This window comes from Hippoglossus hippoglossus, chromosome 12 (assembly GCF_009819705.1).
Source record: "Hippoglossus hippoglossus isolate fHipHip1 chromosome 12, fHipHip1.pri, whole genome shotgun sequence".
In the NCBI taxonomy this organism is placed as follows: Eukaryota; Metazoa; Chordata; class Actinopteri; order Pleuronectiformes; family Pleuronectidae; genus Hippoglossus; species Hippoglossus hippoglossus.
The window spans coordinates 3,665,055-3,679,562 of NC_047162.1; the positions used below are offsets into that span (position 1 = coordinate 3,665,055).

General features: G+C 41.1%; 1 long non-coding RNA gene across 1 annotated transcript in view; it reads right to left on the reverse strand.

Annotated features, from left to right (window-relative positions):
- The window catches only part of LOC117772169, a 21,803-nt gene continuing 7,295 nt past the window's right edge, over window positions 1-14,508 (reverse strand). Inside the window, exon 2 of the long non-coding RNA XR_004615724.1 lies at window positions 1-517. This is a non-coding gene — a long non-coding RNA (uncharacterized LOC117772169). The remainder of the gene's footprint in view (window positions 518-14,508) is intronic.

Below are 14,508 nucleotides of genomic sequence, written 5' to 3' on the forward strand. Positions count from 1 at the left end.
ACATTGGTGTAGTTAGATCCATGCTGCCACCTACTGGTGATAAATGTGCTGTACTGAATGTATTCTAGTTAAGCTGTAATTTGACACCATTTTAAAGTTAGTTTTCTAAAGCAGATAAAATAATTGGAAATACTGAATTATGACACGACACACACACAGACACACATGCATTGGTGTTGTGCGGAGGTGAGAGTCTTGTGAGGCTGTGAAGGAACTACTGAGGAAAAGTTGACACATTTATTTTTAATTAATTTGTTTTACTATGTAAATCGTGTTCACAGTTTACAGGCGTGTAAAAGGTATATGATGATAATCAACAACAAACTGCTTTAAATAACCACTTACGCTTTAAACACTAAACTTACACCAGTGGCTACTAAAATAATGTCCCCTGATAACTTACACTTAAATGAGATATTATCAATTATTATCTGATATATCATCAATATTCAGGGCTTCGTCTTTGTCCGTCATCAAGTCCAGATAACTGTGGCGGATGGAGGTTTTTTATTATTTACTTTATTATTCATGTACAAACTTTAATTACATATTTCAATAATCAAACAATGTAGAAGTTTTGATGATATTAAAGATCAAACTCAAAACAAAAATGAATCAATAAAGTGTGATGGCCTTTTTCAAGCAGCATGGAACAAGGAAGGAAGGAAGGTGCATGATTGTGAGTGTGTGTGTGTGTGTGTGTGTTTGTGTGCGTGTGCGTGTATATGTGTGTGTGTGTGTCTGATGCTCAAACGGAGACCTGTATTTACGACAGAGTTGATTTACAATTCCCACCTGTAGGAGGACCCAGACTGTACCCGAGACATAAGGTGTCTTTACACTTCATAAAAGTCATTGGGCTTCATTCACCAAGATCTTCTTAGGATTTTTTCTTCGATCATTTTCTTATCTTCCAGAAAGCGACTGGGCACATTTCCCACAGTCAACTGCCAAATTTCTCTCCTGCTCTCTCGAGTTGCTGTGTTCATCTCAGAGAGCTTGTTGAAGAGCATCCAGTCAGGTGCAGTCTGTCCATCTGTATGAGAGGACTCTTTTTCTGTAGAAGACTGATGGACTAAGTGACCTGTGCCAAGGTTCAGTTCTGTTATAGTTTACTGGCAAGTGTTGCTTTTATTATTTACGTTGATTTGAGTGTATGAGGAAGCCAGAGGTTGAACGCAGAGACGTGGAAAGCTAAATTTATCTTTCAGGAAAAAAAACAGTAGCAGATCATCCTGTCAGAATCCAGTACAAACCTAGTAACACTGTGCAAACTTTATTGTAGACACAACCAAGAGTAAACATCATTTCTGGGGACAAATAATAAATTAAGATTACAATTAAAATAATAATATGTATATATATATATTAACAAATTTAAAAAAGGAGGCCATAACCATGAAATGATTGCATATCTCAAATGCACTTCTTTTACAAATAAGAAACATATCATGGGTACAGATATATTTGTGAGGAAGTAGGTTTAGTCTGTCTGTCAGTGAGCTCAGATATCGACTCCCTGTGGATATAAAGCTCAAATGAGTCAGACGACTCCCACCCCATCCTGGCCTCATCATCTTCCAGCTCTTGCAAAGAGAAAGCAACCAGCACATTTCTCCTTCTTTATAAATACATTTTTCTCCACATTTTTTGTTTGTACTAACTTCCATCCTCATTTTCATTTATATATAACTGCAGAGCTCCCAGAATCAGACACATGAAGGTTAAATCCCCCATGGCTTCAGTTTGTAGATTTTTCTGTTTTAATAAAAAGAAAGTAAACATAATCTGATTTCCTGGAAGGAGCCATTAGATTTACCTTACAAGGTAAACAAAGAGACCAACATGTACTAAGATAGGTCATTTTACTGGCTTTATTCATCCCATCTCATTTTCCTTCTGATGTGGTTATTTGGCTGTTGCAAACCGAGGAAACACATAGGCATCTCTAGGGATATTTCTTCAAATAAAAAAAGTAATGGTATGTTTATATGAAACATTCTGTTCTCAATGTCCCTTAAATTATGTGTTGGTGAAAGTTCCCAAAGATTAATAAATTCCACTTCAATCTTCTCCGATCCAGAACAAGTTACACTATAAATATCCATCAAAAGGACATAGCTGTACACTGTAGATCACTCCCTGGTGTGATTCCCAATCCTACTGTGGCTCTCTTGGTTGCATTACTTCATATGACCAAATGCAGGAGACATAATAAAAGACACATTTCTGTGCCTTTAAACATGTATGGTCGTCTGTGTGGTGGCTACCAATGCAGAAAGGCCAAAATATCACAAGCAGGTACTTTGTTTAGAGGCTGCTTGGGTCTGAAAACATTGAATTGGTGAGCCGTTCCGATTTGGAGCCCCAAATGACATCAAGTGGGGAGCTCATTGAATTAGACACCCCCCAGAAATGAATAATTTACATTCGCTTTCAGTCATTTACTACTTGCTCTTTGAGGATTTGTATTTTATCATCTTCAGCCAAATAGCATAGAAAAAATACTTTTTTAATGAAGCTGTCCCATTATGTTAAACTGGAACTGGCTGCTGTTTATGGAATGGGATATCAGTGGACAGGAATGTTTCTGTGCTTGCGGATGACGTTTGTTGATGATGGGGTTTTGTTTTTCGGAGCCAGCGGACTTTGGGCAGAAACAAACTTGACTGGTCACGATAAGCTGTAAAAAGAGCCTGCAAGAGAAACAAGATTCAAACATAGTTAAGATTAACATCTTTGTATCCGTCTTCATTGCTTCAGTTCCGCCAGCACAATGTTTTAGGTCTTTCAATGGTTCAATTGCTGATGGTTCTGATGTGTGCGTGTGCCAACTCAAATACGATGAATGGAAACACAGTTAAAATTTGTATTTGTATCAACATTCTATGTGAATATAGCTGGAAAGGTAAAAAACTAATAACAGATTATATTCTGGATTGACAGGTTGAACTATAACTTGTTATTAAAGGTTTTTAAAAAATGGCCATCAAAAATTTGAATTTCCCAAATTTGTATGATGTAAAATGTCTTTGTTTGATATTCAGATTACAGTACAGTAAATTATTTGCATTTAAAAAAAAAAAAATCAATTAATTGATTCTAAATCAAACTAGTTGCCGATGCTGATAATCAATTGACGAAGTAAATAACTAATCGTTTCAGTTCTAAAATATTTATCATAAGAATTAAAAACATCTGTCAACACCTTGATTGGCTACCCACAACTACGCCTGACGTAATTTATCCACCCAGTCTGAGTGCATTTGATCTAAAAGTTTCTCCTTTACTTTCAGATCTACCTGAAACACTGTGGGCAAAAGACAAATACGATGTGGGCCTCATCAGAAACTGTGATCCAGTCAATATCATTCCAAAGTCTGATTATTGACCATGTAAACAACAATATCCACTCAGACAGGAAGCGGTGGAGGGGATACGCCCTGTTTTTGAATCCTTTTTGCAGGCTGGTGTAATTGTCCCTGCCCTGATTCGCCTGTCCGCACTCCACTGTTTCCAGAGACAAAGGACAACCTACTGATTGGCGATTTGTGCAGGATTTGAAGGCTGTGAATGAAGCTGTAATTGCTCGATCGCCTATTCCCAACCCATACACGCTGCTTTCCCAAATTTCGCTTGACGCAGCATGGTTCTGGTTGTAGACTTAGCCAATGCTTCTTTCAGACTAAGGGGAAGAACACAGCTATGTTGCTGAACTTCAAGTCCAGTGTTCTCCACGACCTGACCTTTCTGACGAACCTCTTTCTAACTCTAACTTGATTCTGTATGTAGATGGGTCCACCTCACGTGACCCTGTCTCTGGTACTAACTGTGTTGGTTTCTCTGTTTGTTCAGATAACAACGTTCTCCTCTCGAGTTCTCTTCACATCTGACATGTCACTTCCTCTTTTTCATACACAGACAGTATTTATCACTTCTGATATGTCCTCCTCTCTCTCTGCAGTACAGTCCACTGTCACTCCAGCTGAGATCTCCTTATGGAAGACCTCTGGGGCTATGTTCCGAACTGCTGTATGGTATGGTCCTGACAACAAACCATGTTTGCCTAAAAATTTCTTCCCTCATTATGCCAAGTTAGCTCTGGGTAAAGATCATAAATCTAAAATGGGGATGTTATCTATGATCACGAAACATTGGTTTACGAAAGGTTTCTCCACCTATGCTCAAAAATACTGTCAGGCATGCGTAGTCTGCGCCACACACAATGTCGGCAGGCCAATGGCTGTAACTAGCCAGGCAGCACACCCACCGCCTGTATGACCTTTTGAACATCTGATGATGGACTTCATAGAGCTATCACCATCAGAAGGTAAATCTCACTGCTTAGTGATGTTCGACATGTGGTCAAAATCGGTTGAAGCCTTTCCTGCCTCAAAACAAACTGCAAGTGTGGTCACCGAGCCAGTGGTGGAGCTGTGGAACGAGAGAATGGCACACTCAAAACTAAGCTTGCAAAGTGTTGTGAAGACACAGGTCTCACATGGACAAAGGTCCTGCCTCTGGTGTACATGAGGATGAGAAAACGAACCAGGTCTAATCTTTCACCTCATGAGATTCTCTTTGCAACACCTCCCCACATTAGTGTGGGTCCTCTGTCCTCTCCACTTCCGTCCACAGACTTGTGTGATAATGATGATGTTGTGTAACCTGATTTCCTCCTACACCTTCCATGTTTTTTTTTTATATGCTTGCTCAATAACAGGAAAGTACTTTTTTCTTTGCACAAAACCAGCAGCAGTTACCTATTGTGTCCTCATCGCCAGGCATCGTATGTTCTAGAACCTCTCCATGGTGGATGGTGATCCTCTACGTACGTAAAGTGCATGGGTTGAAGACTCTTCAATATTCTTCTATGATTTGATGTTTGTTATGGTGTTTCTTGACTATTTTCTTGTGAGTATTGTATGATCAAAAGTGGGGAGTGTAATGGAAAATTGCACTGATCAATGTCTTACTACTGTGATGAATGTCTTACTACTGTTTTGACTATTTTCTGTGCACTTAGCGGATGCAACCTCAAAGTTCATGCCCTTACTTGGTAATTTCACCTCCTGTTGACCTTTATCTGTGCAACTGTGTGCTGGGTTTGATTCCTCTTTCTGTAGCAGTGATGCCAGACAGTAGACGTTTTCTGTCTGCTTTCTGTCTTGTTTCCTGTTTATCACATTGTATAAAACCCTCCTTTTTTCCTATTCGTGTTTGCAGTCTGAGCCATGTTGCTGGCTGTGTCACCCTCTGCAGAGCTAATAATTAAATCTCAAAGAAAACTCCGGTCTGAGAAAGTCATTATTTCAAATCTCATGATAAATTTCCACAACAAACTTGGCATCACGAACAGGATCCCTTGAAAGATCGTCTGGACCCTAGAAGTCTTCGGTGGTTGGCCACCCGGGAGAGAAAAATCTTCTGCCTCTACCTCTGACATTTAAATGACGAGAGGACCGAAGTGACTAGGGTTCCGGACCGTCTTCACAGGGATCCAAAGACCTCTCTTTGGTCATCTTATATCTGGTGAGATGTTGAAATTCAGATTTTTCATGACTGTTTAGATGATTCCTCAATTAGAAAATCAAACAGACATAGGAATTAACACGTTTATGGTTTTATTTGGAACGGGTGTATTTGTCATTGTCTCTCGATTATTGTTGTTAATGATGTTTATCTGACCTATCCTCGAAACAATCATAAAACAGTGATGACATTTTACCTAGTTTTGACGGAGAAAGAAACAAGGATTCGTGGAGACGTCCAAGTCTTGAATTGAGTGTGCAAGGGAAATTGTGAATGATTACGATTTCGTACACTTAATTAATAAAGATGGGTAGTGACGGAACAAGAGTCTTCCCTTACCCAGAGGGTCCCATTGTGGATGCGAAGATTGCGAAGTGGGGACGGGAAAGTGTGACATTTCTTCCAATATGGTCCAAAGACTTTGCTTTTCCTCATAATGGGTCATTCAGTGTTGACAAAATTAAACTCCTAAGAGAAAAAAACAATACAAATGTCACAATGTGGAAAGACAGAAGATAATATAGAATTGTCTTGAAATGTGGAAAAAAGAAACAGAATGTAGTGACAGAAAACAAACGTTTAAACAGATGCTAAGTAAAAAAAAAAAAAAAAAGAGATTAATGGAACTGAGAAAGGTGAAAAGAAATCACATAGATCTCTGTATCCTCCATTTACAGGGTATGGCGGTCCTCACCTCGACCCCTGCTTTCCTCCTCCCCATGACAAAACCCTCCTCAATATGATGCAGTGACAAGACCACTCTACCGACCAACGAAGAGTCAGTCGCTGACTATCTGACTCGTCTGACTGTCCTGTTTGACCAGCACAGCGGCATCCCTGTCCCTCCGCAACTGGGTGACCAACCGGGTGCTTATGAAACACATCTGAAACAGGCCTTCCTGAATGGTCTGCTTCCTCCACTATGGACAGACGTAAGCCGCACCTCCATCGGGCTTGACGATGCTCGCTTGACAGAAGTCAGGCGCCATGATGAACATGCTGAACGTCAGAAAAAAGAAGTCAAAGACAAAGCTCAGCAGAAGATAAAAGATCAACAGTTCCAGAAAGCACAGCTAACCATGATGCAGGCTGTGCCAGCACTGGTGGGGCCCCGTAGGCATGATGGTGGCGACAGCAGAGCCAACTTCAGTGTACCAGGAAGAGAGGGGCACGGTCGCGGACGAGGCTTCCCTCGACGCCTCCCACTGAGCTGAGACGAGTGTTTCATCTGCAGACAGAAAGGACACTGGGGAAGTGACTGCCCCCAGCGGCAAGAGGATGGGGGGGGGGAAAGAACTTTCACTGCTGACCGAAATACAGGAAGTGAGCGGGGAGCAGGTGGAGAGAAGACGACTTGCCTACCCACAGAGTAGCAGAAAAAAGAGAAGTGAAACACACAAACACGCTCATGCAATGAAGAACAGCTTGCTGTACTAAACACACACACACACACACACACATAATGTTAAATAAATGATGCTTTTAAGAAAATGCCTCAACTCGAACTGTGTGTTAACGGTCACAAACTCAATTTCATGGTCGACTCTGGTGCAGATTATTCTGTGGTTAGGATGTCAGATTTACCCACATCTCCTGAAATGAGTGGTCACTTTATTTTCTCTCAAGGCTCAACAGCAACAGTAAAGGAAAATTTCACAGAACCTCTCCCGTGCAGGGTTAAATTTGACAACATCCCATAAGATTTGAACATGATTTTCTGTTGTCTCCCTGTATTTGGTATCCTCCCCTGATGGAGTGACGGTTATGCATGATTCTTCACCTCCTTTCCTCGTGTCACAAACCACACATGAGCAGCTGTTTGTATATCAGTGGCATATTCCTATAAATACCTCAACTGATCTGCTCTCCATGTCAGTCTCTCTTGTCACCCCTTTTTCTGATTTTATGCACACTGATTCATTGCACTGCACCTTACATGTGATAGACACACCAGATCACGTTTATGAATCTCTGTTTTTGCCTTTTCCCGATGATTCTCTGAATGTGTCCAATACTTTTGGTCTGGTTCCAGAAGTGCAGCTGCCGTCTCACTCACCGACCAGCAGAAGGCACTGTTTCGCATCTCGAATTCCAGCCCTCAAATCTTGCTTTCCAAGTCCCATGATGACCAGTGGCACGACTGAGGCCCATTTGTCAGATCATGCCAGGTCGCCGTTGATTGGCTACCCACAACTACGCCTGACGTAATGTATTCACCCAGTCTGAGTGCATTTGATCTAAAAGTTTCTCCTTTACTTTCAGATCTACCTGAAACACTGTGGGCAAAAGACAAATACAATGTGGGCCTCATCAGAAACTGTGATCCAGTCAATATCATTCCAAAGTCTGATTATTGACCATGTAAACAACAATATCCACTCAGACAGGAAGCGGTGGAGGGGATACGCCCTGTTTTTGAATCCTTTTTGCAGGCTGGTGTAATTGTCCCTGCCCTGATTCGCCTGTCCGCACTCCACTGTTTCCAGAGACAAAGGTCAACCTACTGATTGGCGATTTGTGCAGGATTTGAAGGCTGTGAATGAAGCTGTAATTGCTCGATCGCCTATTCCCAACCCATACACGCTGCTTTCCCAAATTTCACTTGACGCAGCGTGGTTCTGGTTGTAGACTTAGCCAATGCTTCTTTCGGACTAAGGGGAAGAACACAGCTATGTTGCTGAACTTCAAGTCCAGTGTTCTCCACGACCTGACCTTTCTGACGAACCTCTTTCTAACTCTAACTTGATTCTGTATGTAGATGGGTCCACCTCACGTGACCCTGTCTCTGGTACTAACTGTGTTGGTTTCTCTGTTTGTTCAGATAACAACGTTCTCCTCTCGAGTTCTCTTCCTCACCACCTCTCAGCCCAAACAGCAGAGCCCATTGCACTCACGGAAGCATGCAAGTTGGCTACTGGTAAAACACTCAGTCTACACTGACTCCAGATATGAATTCGGTGTAACTCATGATTTTGGCACCCTTTAGCAACACAGAAACGTCCTCACATCTTCTGGTGAAAAGATAGCACATCACAGTCTCATCACAGATATTCTGTCTGCCATTTTGTTCCCAAAGACTGTTGCTGTATGCAAATGTTGTGCAAATACACGTGCTACGGATGTGGCTGATGCTGCTGATAAAGCTGCGGCTCGCCTACCACTTCCTCTTTCAAACAACAGGCTGTCACACTCACTTCCTCTTTTTCATACACAGACAGTATTTATCACTTCTGATATGTCCTCCTCTCTCTCTGCAGTACAGTCCACTGTCACTCCAGCTGAGATCTCCTTATGGAAGACCTCTGGGGCTATGTTCCGAACTGCTGTATGGTATGGTCCTGACAACAAACCATGTTTGCCTAAACATTTCTTCCCTCATTATGCCAAGTTAGCTCTGGGTAAAGATCATAAATCTAAAATGGGGATGTTATCTATGATCACGAAACATTGGTTTACGAAAGGTTTCTCCACCTATGCTCAAAAATACTGTCAGGCATGCGTAGTCTGCGCCACACACAATGTCGGCAGGCCAATGGCTGTAACTAGCCAGGCAGCACACCCACCGCCTGTACGACCTTTTGAACATCTGATGATGGACTTCATAGAGCTATCACCATCAGAAGGTAAATCTCACTGCTTAGTGATGGTCGACATGTGGTCAAAATCGGTTGAAGCCTTTCCTGCCTCAAAACAAACTGCAAGTGTGGTCACCGAGCCAGTGGTGGAGCTGTGGAACGAGAGAATGGCACACTCAAAACTAAGCTTGCAAAGTGTTGTGAAGACACAGGTCTCACATGGACAAAGGTCCTGCCTCTGGTGCTGATGTACATGAGGATGAGAAAACGAACCAGGTCTAATCTTTCACCTCATGAGATTCTCTTTGCAACACCTCCCCACATTAGTGTGGGTCCTCTGTCCTCTCCACTTCCGTCCACAGACTTGTGTGATAATGATGATGTTGTGTAACCTGATTTCCTCCTACACCTTCCATGTTTTTTTTTTATATGCTTGCTCATTAACAGGAAAGTACTTTTTTCTTTGCACAAAAACAGCAGCGGTTACCTGTTGTGTCCTCATCGCCAGGCATCGTATGTTCTAGAACCTCTCCATGGTGGATGTTGATCCTTTACGTACATAAAGTGCATGGGTTGAAGACTCTTCAATATTCTTCTATGATTTGATGTTTGTTATGGTGTTTCTTGACTATGTTCTTGTGATCATTGTCTGATGGAAAATTGCACTGATCAATGTCTTACTACTGTGATGAATGTCTTACTACTGTTTTGACTATTTTCTGTGCACTTAGCGGATGCAACCTCAAAGTTCATGCCCTTACTTGGTCATTTCACCTCCTGTTGACCTTTATCTGTGCAACTGTGTGCTAGGTTTGATTCCTCTTTCTGTAGCAGTGATGCCAGACAGCAGACATTTCCTGTCTGCTTTCTGTCTTGTTTCCTGTTTATCACATCGTATAAAAACCTTCCTTTTTTCCTATTCGTGGTTGCACTGTGAGCCATGTTGCTGGCTGTGTAACCCTCTGCAGAGCTAATAATTAAAAGTCAAAGAGAACACCGGTCTGAGAAACTCATTATTTCAAATCTCATGATACATTTCCACTACATCCCACAATTATGTTGTTTTGGGTCCACCCTGTTTTGGTTTATTGTTTCACTGTATGAGACAAGAAAAAATGCTCTTTAAACCCACAGTGCACTTCCTGCAGCACCAAACAGGAAACTTAGTAATGAGCTGGTGAACATAGTGGAACATTTAACCATCAAAGAGCCAAATATTTCCCTTTGGAGGTGAGGGAAACCAAAAATCACCGTGGTACAGAAACATGAATCTATCTACTAATTCCAGAAATGTCTGTCTTTCTGTCCAGCTGTCCGTATGTCTCTCTGTGAAACGCATATCTCACATATATCGGCTTCACACTTGGCATGTGTATAGACCCAATTTGCCTTGTGGTACATTCAATATGAATAAACTTTGAATAAACAGGTGACCGGCGCTCTGGGACTCATCAACATAAGTGATGTTGTTGATCACAACAACAGTACATCCACAACAACAGGCATGTTCAGGACAGCAGCAATGACAACAGAATATCCAGTCTGGGATTCTGCAAACTGAGTTGAACTTGACAGAACTTTGACCAAACAGCTTCAGGGTTTTTGTGGATTGAGTCCTGCAGCCGCTGTTTATTCATTACTGCAGGTCACTTTTACAGTTTCAGAAAGAAAGCTGCAACCAGCATCACCACAGACCAAACAAACATGTTTAGAAATGACACTGCACAAGTAAACACGGATGCTAAGGTTTCTCTATATCTGCTCAACTTTAAAGTTAATTATATGTCAGTTAACATTCTCACAGCAAAATTATGTTTTGTATTTTAGACTGTTCCACAGGTATAGTTTGACATTTTAGAATTGGATGAGGAGACTGATAGGAGTCTCATAGCTGTGCATTAAGGAGCAACTACACCCTCAATTACTGTTTTTTGCACTGTGATCTTTCCAACAGGAGTAAGGAAAAACTACAAAAAAAAACCTTTTAACAGGGTAAAAAGAACGTTGAAACCTCAGAGAGAGACACATGTGAGGGATCCCTCTCCCAGGGCGGACAGAAGTGCAATAAATGCCAAGTGTAATGGAGAACATCAGAAAGATAAGGGTATTTGCAGCATTGATTAGAATAAAAACTTTGTAGCATAATGGAAGGTCAATGAATTGATGGATTATTGTCAGTAATGGTCGAGTATCTGAGGAGAAATATTATATATCAAGCAGTCTTGTTGTAATCATAGTCCATGGTCAGCAGCCACCACGATCATGATCCACCATCAAGATCGGATGCCACTATAGTCCACAGTCATTGTCCACTGCCGCCATCAGGATCCACCATCAGCTGTCACCTCAATCGTGGTCAACAACCACTATCAGATGCCAACACGATACAGGATCCGCCATTATTAGCACGATCAGCCAGCACGATACAGAATCTGCGATACAGGATCCACAATTACGATCACGATCTCTGATACGCGATCCACAGATCATAATCCACGATGTGGCCGCAGACGCAGCCCTGGATCTGCGGACGATAAGGCAAAGGGACTCCGGGGAAGAAGTCAAGTCAGTAATATGTATTGATGAGATATTAATTTCTTTGATGTGATCAGGATGGACAAGAGGAAGGAGAAGCTGGGAAGAGAAGCTCCGTGTGTCATGTGTCCCCCGACATTCTAGAGCTACAGCAGCATAACTAAGAGCATGTCTAAGACAAGCCTGGACCGGCTCTAACTATAAGCTTTATCGGAAAGGAAGGTTTTAAGCCTACTCTTAAACGTACAGATGGTGTCTGCTTCCCGAACTGAAAGTGGGAGATGATTCCACAGGAGAGGAGCTTAATAGCTGAAAGCTCTGGCTCCTACTCTGCTTTTAGAGACTTTAGGGACAACAAGTAAGCCTGAATTCTGGGAGCGCAGTGCTCTAGTGCAGCCATTCCCAAACTTAAGAATGCCGCGGCCAGATTTGAAAACTGAAAAATTTGTGCAGCCCACCCACACCTTTAATCACAACTATATGATCCACACACAGGACTAGAATCAACTATTACCATACATATTATTCATTTTATAGCTAAAATAATTGTATATGAACGTAGGCATATGCAGTGCAAATCCAATAACATCCACATTTAAGCGTAACAATTTGCAAAGCAACCAATGTAAAAAAACCTGAAGTGCAAATAGTGGATTGTTAAAAATATATTCTTGCTGTTTGTATAACAGAGCACAAAAAAAATATCAGGGAAAAGAAAAACACATTTGAGGCGTACCCAAATATACTTAAGGCGTTTAAGGCCCCCCCCCCCCGAATTTATATCTCATGTCTTTGTTTCATTACCTGTGATGATTACTTTTTTTTAAATCAATCATACATTTTTTGTGGTAATCAACGCTTACTTACAAATCTGAAACTTTTTTATCAATTTATTTTCTGATGACCTCTCACGGCCAAGCTGCAGTGGCTTCACGGCCCACCAGGGGGCCACGGCCCACACTTTGGGAATGACTGCTCTAGTGGGTTGATATGGTAATGGTGCCATATTATTAAGGGCCTTGAAGGTGAGGAGGAGAATTTTAAATTCTATTCTAGATTTAACCGGAAGCCAGTGTAGCGAAGCTAATACAGGAGAAATGTGGTCTCTTTTCTTGGTTCTTGTAAGGACACGTGCTGCAGCATTTTGGCCAAGCTGCAGAGTCTTTAACAACTTACTGCTGGAGCCTGATAATAAGGAACTACAATAATCAAGTTTGGATGTAACAAAGGCGTGGACTAGTTTTTCTACATCTTTTTGAGAAAAAGACAAGTGAAAGAAGGCGGTCCTAGAAATTTGTTTTAAGTGAGAATTAAAGGACAGATCGGGATCGAAGATCACTCCCAAGTTCCTGACTGTTTCATTGGAAGCAAGGGCAATGTCGTCTAGCACAGCTATATCGTTAGATAATGTATCTCTAAGGTGTTTAGGGCCAAGTATTAGAACCTTTGTTTTATCTGAGTTTAATAATAGAAAATTGCGGGTCATCCAGGTTTTTATGTCCTTGAGACATGCTTGGAGTTTAGTTAATTGATTACATTGTTCAGGTTTTATTGACAAGTATAACTGGGTGTCATCCACATAGCATTGGAAATTTACCGAGTGTGTCCTGATAATGTTTCCTAGTGGAAGCATGTATAATAAGAATAAAATTGGGCCGAGCACACCGTGGTTAACTTTGGTGCGCACAGATGACTCATCACTAATTTGCACGAATTGGAATCGATCTGAAAAATATGATTTAAACCAGTTTAGGGCGTTTCCTTTAATGCTGATTAACTGTTCTAGTCTCTGTAATATAATTTGATGGTCAATAGTGTTGTGCAATAATGCATTAAACGTGATACCATAAAAAGGTGTGCCTTTCGGCATTCAATAAATTTGGCTATCAAAATAAAATATTGAATATTAATATTAAAAACATTAATATTAAATAATAACTTTAATTGATTAAAGTTACCTCGGGGCACCACCCTTCAAAGGAAGGGAAAAGATAGCCAATTTATTGATTAAGTCTCATAAAAGTACTAACTACGAATTTGTAACTCTGATTAACAATTAAATTAATAACTATAACCAAAATTACCATATAGATAGTGAGCTAAGTTGAAGGATATAGAGTTCTTGACAGTGTAGAGGTTGGCAAAATTCACTTATGCAACATTAATGAAAAAACATTTGTGAAAGAAAAACATTTATTATGAATATAATAAAGTATAAAAAACACAAATTACTAACGGTGTACTTACTAAACAAAGATAGGTATGTGAGTGTATGCATGTGTGTGTCTGTGAACTTCCAAAATGGTGGCTGGCCACTTCAAAGATAACACCCTTCCCCCTTTGGAATGTTTTACGACATGTAGCGGGGGTCAGAGATATAGGTTCTGCGATATGCGTGTGTCTGTGTTGGTGCCAAGTTAGAGAAAGTGTGTAGAGTGAAATGCAATGAAAGACTGTGAAGAGCATAACAAACTAACATTAACTTTCAAATAACTTGTAACCAAAATATCACAACAACACAAATCAAAGTTATAAATATCACAAGGAAACGAATAAACAGTCTTTGCTTAGCCTAGTATAATTATTAAGCCCAGTTGTGTTACCCATCCGTGGAAAGGGGAAAAAGGTTGCTGTGCTGTTCGAAGTTCTGTGAGGTCGTCTTGCTGGTTTTGTGGCTCCTGCCTTTGTCGTTCTGTTGCGCTGTCCAGCTCAGTTGCTGTTTGAAGTTCTCCGGCAGGACATCGCGTCGCTGCTTGAAGATTGGTAGAGCTTGGATTGCGAGGAGGTTTCCTTGTTGAGGTGAGCTGGAAGCTGCAACTCTCCTCCATGAAGGTGATTTGAGTTGAAAGAGTGAGCTGGACCGCTA